Source organism: Nerophis ophidion, linkage group LG04 (genome assembly GCF_033978795.1).
Source record: "Nerophis ophidion isolate RoL-2023_Sa linkage group LG04, RoL_Noph_v1.0, whole genome shotgun sequence".
In the NCBI taxonomy this organism is placed as follows: domain Eukaryota; kingdom Metazoa; phylum Chordata; class Actinopteri; order Syngnathiformes; family Syngnathidae; genus Nerophis; species Nerophis ophidion.
Window position 1 is genome coordinate 78,273,000 of NC_084614.1, and position 8,931 is coordinate 78,281,930.

The window sequence follows — 8,931 nt, forward strand, 5'->3', positions numbered from 1 at the left end:
TACATCATTGCAGTTTTTTTTTATTAGCATGGATGTAATCTAGGAACAACATTTCATAATTAATATCCAAAACCCCTGTAGCGGTAAAGTCCTATACTTTTACTGCTACTGGTTGCCGAATATAAATGAAGCTAGTTCAGACGTGTGCAACCGGCTAATAATTGAGGCCCAGAATTGTGTCCATGTTTAACCAAAATATTTACTAACATAAAGTCACAATTATATAACACAATTTGTTCAAAAACGGAAAATACACGGGAGCAAACAAACACTAGCCTGGCACAGTCAAAAACTGTTGTGCCTCTACTCAGCAACACCTGGGCAAGATCCTGACTCCTCCCTAAATATCCAGGCACTTGGCCTTGGAGCCAACCCCTTGAGTGACGTCATCAATTTGACAGACAGAAAGTGTATTTGGCTCTAACACACCAGCCCCTAATTGCTGCTGGCGTGACGAACAGAGCGATTTAATTTGGAATCGATAAAACAAAAATAGAGCCATAATACCAAAAACAAACACCTCTTTCTTTGGTTTTCATGTTCCCTTTTGCAATAATGCAGTTAATTTACTCAATACCTTCACCTAGAAGGCATATCTTTGTAACAGGTCTTTAGATGATAATCCTTTTTGTTTGCAGACAAACTTTTTTCATTTGTCCACTTTTGTCGCTCTTGTAGCAACGGTAAATATTCGTGAAACCACCTGTTCCAAAAAAGGTCAGCGATATATTGCCTCTGCCTCCATTTCCTTATGCACATCCAATACAGGTGATCTATTACCAACAGTACATGTAGACTGTAGCTGTCTTCTTTTCCTACTCCTGGCCATCAGCTTTCTTCGTCACCTTGGGGGTAGGAGAGCTTTTTTTTCTTCTCAGTTTCCTCCTCTTCTTCTCCCAAAGGACTCTCGGGGTCGTTTTCTTCCTCCTCTTTCGGGGAACTCTTCTCTTTTTGGACTTGCCATAGTCGCTGTCCTCGTCATCTTCCACCATGAAGTCTTCATCACTGCCAGACTCATCAGGATCCAGGTAAGCTTCCTCTGGGTCATCCTGCTCTTCATCCTCACGGCCTCCGTCACCCAGAAGGATTTCCCGCTGTTTCGACACGGCCTTGGAGACTGCCTGGCGTATTGTTCGCATTCGACTGACTTTTCTTTCATCGTCACTGTCATCTGCGCTCCGTTTTCTTTTTGGTGTCTTCCTGCTGGGCTTCTCTATCTTGGGCTTCTTTTCCTTTTTTGACATATCCTTTTGATCTTTGGATCCCTGCTCATTGAAATCATGCATGTACTGGTTCATAGGCAGTTCCTCCAAACTGTTAACAGTAACTGTGGGGCGTGTCATTGCCTTGTAATGGGCCATTAATCACCCACCCCAATAGGGTTCTGACAGCATAAGGTCCATCTCCGTGGCTGTTAATCACCTCCCGTGGTTCCATTCACTTTGAGGCGTTGGTACCAATTAACAGGTCCACGTTGGCAGTTATCCGAGGAATTGTAATGCCTTGGAGGTAAGGCCACTTATCAAGTTCTGCCTCACCAATCAGATTGTTAGTGTACACGGGCATCTGCCTTTGAGTGAAGACATCAGGAAGCTGAAAAAATTTTACTACAAGTAAGCTGAGAGATTTCCAGACCACTGCTCGGGACCACCTTACTGTGCCCCAAGGTGCGCAAGTGGATTTTTGTTTTTCGGCCTTCTGTGTTCAGCCTGTTCACCAATTGTTCAGAACAGAAGGTCCCTGTGCTTCCTGGATCCAGGAAAGCATATGTCTGGACTATCTTGCTGCCCTTTGAGTACTTCACTTGAACGGGCAGGATGGGTAAAATTCCATATTTGCCAGCCCCTGTATGGCCACAAGTTGAGGATGTAGTGCAAATATCTGCTTTTACCTCTGGAAGTTGGCTATTTTCTCCACTTTCCAGATGTCTCCTGTCAATATGTAGCACTTTGGGATGCGTCTTGTTGCAGTAAGAGCACGTGATGCGCCTGTCGCAACTCTTGCTCAGGTGCCCTGTGCACAGGCAACCAAAACACAGGCCTTTTTCTTTTAGAAAGTCAAGCTTTTCCCTGTGTGCCTTATTTTCCAGTATTGGACAGTCCTCCAATGCATGTTCACTTGTACAGTAAAGACAGGAGGTGTTCACAAACTTATTGAGGTGTGGAGTCGGTTTAGGTCTAGTGGCAACTGTCACATGAGTTGCGAAACTGTTCCTTCTGAACTGTGATTTGCGTTGATGTATAGGCTTGGGTTTGGTTACTGCTTTATTTCGAAGGATGTTTTGAATGTCGCCAAAGACAGGATCCGAAGCAATTCTGACTTGCTGTTCAATAAATTTCACAATGTCTGTGAAACAAGCACGTCGCCTTTGTTGGTCAACAATGTCGGCTGCTTTTCCTCTCCACTGGTCCCTTAATTTGTGTGGCAGCTTTTGTATGAGCATCTTCATGCTAGCTGGCATGTTGAGTTTGTCCAAGTACTGCAGCTCATCCATGGCATTGGAGCATTCTCGCAAGTACAGTGCGAAAGCTTGGAGATTTTTTACATCCTCAGACTTGATGTTTGGCCATAATTTTGTCCATGTAGGCTGCTGTTATTTTTGAAGGATTTCCAAAGTGTTCCCTTAGTAGGCGTTTTGCTGTAGCATAGCCTCTCTCTGTAGGCATATAGAGGCAACTGCGCACCAACTCTCTGGGCTGTCCTTTGGTAAACTGCTCCAGATAATACAAGCAGTCACCACGATCATTGCTACTTTCCCCAAAACCCAACAATTAAAAAGTTATTCAGGAGCGCTCCGTATCTTCCATTGTGTACGCGTGTTTGTCAACATGTGTGCGATGACAGCCTGTGCGCTACCTGTCAGTACAACACCCAATCAAATTACACCCGCGTTGTTTTCGTCACACAGCATTCATCCAATCAAATTGCAGGAAAACCAACAAAGAAGAGCTTTCAAACAACAGAAGAATAAGTGAATAAAATTATGCCATAAAGTGTTTCGTTCGGGTATTAAAAGTACGACTTGGTCAACAAAACAGGAATCGCCGTATGCAAAACATGCGGTTGGAAGATTACAGACGGAGACGCAACAACTTCCAACTTCGTTCGACATTTGAAGTTGCACAAAGAAGGGTACGTTTTGAATGTAAGCTAACGTTTATTGGCTGAGTAACGTAACTTTTATTCGTTGTGTAGTTAAATCAGTGAGGCTGTAAACTCACTGCTAACGTTAGAACCATAGACATCTTATAAGTAGACACAGCATCGAGCGCTACTGCCTATTGCCGCTGACGTGACGCGCGGCCGCCATCTTGGAGTGGTGATCCGCTCCACTCAGGGCAATTCCTTTGGCAGGAGCAATGAATTGTCAGCACATTTAATTCATATTAACTCACTGAATACCACTGATACTCACGCGCTTTTTTTGTCATACGTGTAACTATGATAAAAGACACATGTCTTGGCATGTTCATAATTTGCTTAACAGTAATAGAATATTCTTATATGCTATAAGTGACCAGACGTCGGAGATCAAAACTGGGAATATAATCCCAGAGAAGGGGGAAAAAACAGTCAGCTATTTTTAAGTTAAAGAAACAATATGATTAGGTTATATATACATGCGTATATCTTACATAAACAATGTTTGAATACATTAGATATCTATATATCTTACGGACCTATAGACCAGTGGTTCTCAAATGGGGGTACTTGAAGGTATGCCAAGGGGTACATGATATTTTTTTAAATATTCTAAAAATAGCAACAATTCAAAATCCTTTATAAATATATTTACTGAATAATACTTCAACAAAATATGAATGAAAATTCATAAACTGTGAAAAGAAATGCAACAATGCAATATTCAGTGTTGACAGCTGGATTTTTTGTGGACATGTTCCATAAATATTGATGTTAAAGTTTTTTTTTTGTGAAGAAATGTTTAGAATGAAGTTGATGAATCCAGATGGATCTCTATTACAATCCCCAAAGAGGGCACTTTAAGTTGATTACTTTTATGTGTAGAAATCTTTATTTAAAATTGAATCACTTGTTTATTTTTCAACAAGTTTTTAGTTAATTTTACATCTTTTTTTTTCAAATAGTTCTAGAAAGACCACTACAAATGAGCAATATTTTGCACTGTTATACAATTTAATAAATCAGAAACTGATGACATAGTGCTGTATTTTACTTCTTTATCTCTTTTTTCAACCAAAAATGCTTTGCTCTGATTAGGGGGTACTTGAATTAAAAAAAATGTTCACAGGGGGTACAAGTGTCTGCCAAATACTTAAACATATATAAACACCTGAAAGTCTTTATTTCAGCTAAAACCACCAATCTGTTTCACTGGATTCAGAATAAAACAATTCTGTCTTACTCAACAAAGTTAGTATTTGAATATTGTTACTTGAAGACTTATCTGTGGTTACAATAAAATGAGAATGCATCATAATCAGTGGCGGCTGGTGAATTTTGTTTTAGTTGGGCCTGAAAGTTTGTAAACCACATACCTGTAGTGGGGTCATCCTCCCCCAGAAGATTTCTTTGTGATTTTCACATACAAATATTGTAGTTCTTTGCTCCTGCTTAACTCTGAGGTAATATTATTTTCACAAAATACAACCAATAGTATGTTAATGTAAATTCTTACTTGTGAAAAGTAATCCTCCAATTCCTATTTTCAACAGTCCGCTCAATTGAGCAGGAAAACGCTGAATACAAGCCCAGCATCTTTTTTTTCTACCTGTCAAATGTTAGTTTAGGCTGTTTGCCGGCTCCTCATCACCACTTCAAGATGGCGGCCAAATTGCTTGCGTCACAGCAGCCAATTCTGCGTCTACTTATAAGATGTCTATGGTTATAACGTCATTGCAAACACGGCAATCTGTTGCGTCCACTGCAGATGTTACCTTATTCATACTTATTGTCAAGTGATTTTTTTTAAGCAGGGTTGCATGAGGTACCTACACATAACGTTACGTTAATGAATGTATCACACACAGTAACGTAATATTAGACGGCGGTCAGCAGCACCGCGTATTTTAGCCACCTACAAAAAGACAAACATAGTCAAATAAAGGTCAGTTAAAATGTATACTATATTAAGAATATGTGTACATATTGCATAGGGCCCTGACATCTAACAAGTACAGCACTGTTCATTGTTATGTTCATGTATTTGTGGTTTTTCATGTGTACACAGACATAAACACATACAGTATGAGATGAGATCAATGAGATAAGGTGACAACATGACATAAACTGCTGATGAACTAGTTACAATGCAATATTCCATGGAAATAAAATGTTAACACTTTTGTGCAAATAAGTACAGTTGCACTTGTTTTTTCAGATGTGTTTGTACTGTAAAGTAATGAGTTAAATGTTTAGAATAACTGGTTAATAGTGCTATTATGAAGTGCAATGTCAGCACTGTTTTTTTTAATAATAAATACATACAGCGTTTTAAAGGCATACACAATCTGTGTACATATATTAGTCTGTGGTTAAAAAGACTTGAAATGACTCGAAACCCAAAATGCAGGACTTGGGACCTGACTTGAGACTTTCCAGTATTGACTTTGGACTTGACTCGGACTTGCCTGTCTTGACTCGGGACTTGACTCGAGACTTGAGGGCAAAGACTTGAGACTTACTTGTGACTTGCAAAAAAATGACTTGGTCCCACCTCTGGTAACGGGACACGCATCTGCCTCGCATGGGTTCGATTCCCGGCCAGGGTTGCATCAGGAAGTTTCATCCTGAGTAAAAAAGTCAGCAGAAAGCCTTCATGAGATGGACTCGCTGTGGCCAAAGTGCTGAACGTGGGGGAAAAGTGTGAGGCAGACGCTTCTGCTGGCAGAATATCAAAGAAAGTGAAAGTAAAAGTAGACACGGTAAAGCCAAACATTGAATGCATGCTTGTTTCAAGTCACCTAAACTCGATGGTGATCATTTTTATTTTTATTTTTATTTTGTCGTACCTGTCAAAGGTGAACACACTTATCCACGTAGGTGAGTAGTAACGAGTTACATTTACTTAGATAAGAAACACAACTTTTACTTTGCTATATAACATTTTATTACCATCGTTACATTCATTTATATCAGGGGTCACCAACCTTTTTGAAACCAAGAGCTACTTCTTGGGTACTGATTAATGCGAAGGGCTACCAGTTTGATACACACTTAAATAAATTGCCAGAAATAACCAATTTGCTCAATCTACCTTTAATAAATACATCTATATGTATAAAAAAATGGGTATTTCTGTCCGTCATTCCGTCATAGCTTGTTACAGCTTCAATCAACTGATAAAAAACAAAAACATGAAAATGCAAAATATGGTGATAAACAGCTATCCTTGACACGCAAAAACTGTTTTAATGTGTAAAAAAACTCAAGTGAATCAAGCTTTGTTCAAACCTGTTTAGCTGATGTTGCATCATGCTTATTCTCTTTTCGCTGTCTCTTGCGAGGGATCTCATCCATGGTAAGAGTTCCGCTTGAGTTGAAGCTAGAGTCAGAGATCTCAGATGTAGAGGACAAGGACAGGTCTGAAAATTCTAAAGGAATAAAAGAAAAAAACATTTGATCATTTTATTCAGTAGTGCCTGATAATACATGATTTTATATCTCACCCTGGCTTGAGAATATTGTCAGCACCACATTGCCTTGTCCAACCAGGTCGCTGAATATTTCCGCATCAACTTCTGTCCCTGTTGCATCCTTGTACATAATGCTTGCATCGGGTGGCAGGCAAAATCTCTCAATGACTGCAAAACAATATGAGAAAATTGTGCTTTATGTGCAGTTTCATTTGTCTCACAGCAAATGACTGTTCTAGTTAGATGGAGTCATCCACTGGTGATTTTTTCCCTCAAGTAACCCTGACACTTCTTAAGTCCAAATTTAAAAGTTAAGTATTGGCTTTTCTCAGTTAACTCTTCTTGTGTATAAAATGCTTTACATTCTAGGTGGCACACATGTTGAGTAAATTATCCCCATTTATAAAGGAATCTGCTTCAGGCATGTAAAGACACCAGAGTATACAACATGAGGTTTTTAAAGAAAGTGGGTCTATTTTTAAACTGTTTTTAAGGCAAGATTAAGTAAATTGAAACACCTTTTCCATGGAATTGGATAAAGTCAAACTGTCCCTCAACGTCATCCAGCTTCACATACTTCTGCTGTTGGTTGTACTTCACCTGGACCAGCATCTTCACTGAGACATGCAAAACATATATTAAAGAAAGTCAATATTTAAAGAAAGAACAGTTTAGAGGTCAATGTGTCACAGTAAAGGATAAGATTTGTTAATATTTTGCAGGGGCCTCTATCAATAATTTTCTTTTTCATTCCTAAATGATTGCTTTATAATATATATATATATATATATATATATATATATATATATATATATATATATATATATGTGTGTCTATATTTATGTATACATGAGACAGAGAGAGGGAGAGAATTTTGAAAGGGATCACAATTGAATATTGTAATTAAAACTAAATGTTAGAGCAGTAACAGTAATTTCTACAACAGAAAAGTCACAATATCATCTGAACAATATCTCACTGGAAACAAGTCATTTTAATCAAATTCCTGTTGTCACAATATTGAATAATTTCAAAATAGGATTAAAAACACAGCAAAAAATAAAAAAATATTAGTTATTCTTCCTGTCCTATCAAATTCCTCCTTTCTCAGCTGTTTATGTGGCAGTGAGGGCTGGTTGGCTCTGCCAGCAGAAACTTTTAACACAATCATTTCAGTGGCGAGTTATGGTTAGCAGAAAGTATAAGGACAACGACTGCTAGATTGTTTGCTACAGCTTAAAGATGAGCCAGCATGCTGTGTCAGAGGATAAATGAGAGATGGAGGAGCAAACGGATTAAAAAGTATTTCACATGTTTGCGCAGGTTTTACAGATGTTTATACTCGAGGAGGTTTTTCTTCACATACAGTACTTACAGTTAGATGTCATCAAACTGATGTTACAGTTACTGTCATTTCACGGGATCCACCGTAACCTCTGCTCTGCTGCTCACTGACGTGCGTGTGTTTCTGTGCCCCTGAGAACAGAGGAGAGGCTGCAGCTATATTAATTTGTACCTAATCAAGAAAAAAAAAACTAACAATCAGTTCTTACATTTATATATTCCTAGGTCAAGACAGTTTCAGATGCTTGTAAAGGCCCTGGTATGAATTAAATACTAAATTAAATTAAATCTCATTTAATATTTAATACAATATGTCCATGACCCAGTGAATACCCTGATAATAAATAACACCAAAACTTGAAGAGTAGCAATAAATGAACCAGTAACTACTGAGCTTATCCCTCCGCAGACAAAATTGGACAAGAGAAACATGTCTCCACAGGTTTTTGCAGTTTTTTGAAGTTTAGAGTGTGAGGGACAAAATAACAAAAGCCCCCACAACTGTTAGTTCCAGCCTTAAATAATATTTTGTACAGTAAAAACTTTGTTTATCATGGCTTTGAGGAAGTGACTTACTGTCATTTTTAAAGTTGAAGTGACTTGCTACTACTGTCTGCTAGCTTAGAAATGCAAGCTAATAGCATGACCGATTTTGTTGTTCAGAACTGGTGACAAAAAAAGCTTAATTGCTAAAACACATATTCTCCATACATGTTTTATTGTACATGCTACATTTCACAGCATTAATTTGCAGCTGTTTCAGTACATTTGATTAAATTGCACTTACCTTGTGGAACTGCACGAGAGAAGCGAAATGGTTCCTATTGTCTCTTTTCCCTCCAACTGAAGTGAAATGCAGGGCGGGGCTTAATTGCATCTCAGCAGAGTTAAACTAACTCATGAGTGATCAACTCTGTCAAATAACTCCCCATAGCAAAAATTTGCTTGTTCATCTGTTGCTTAATCTCGTATC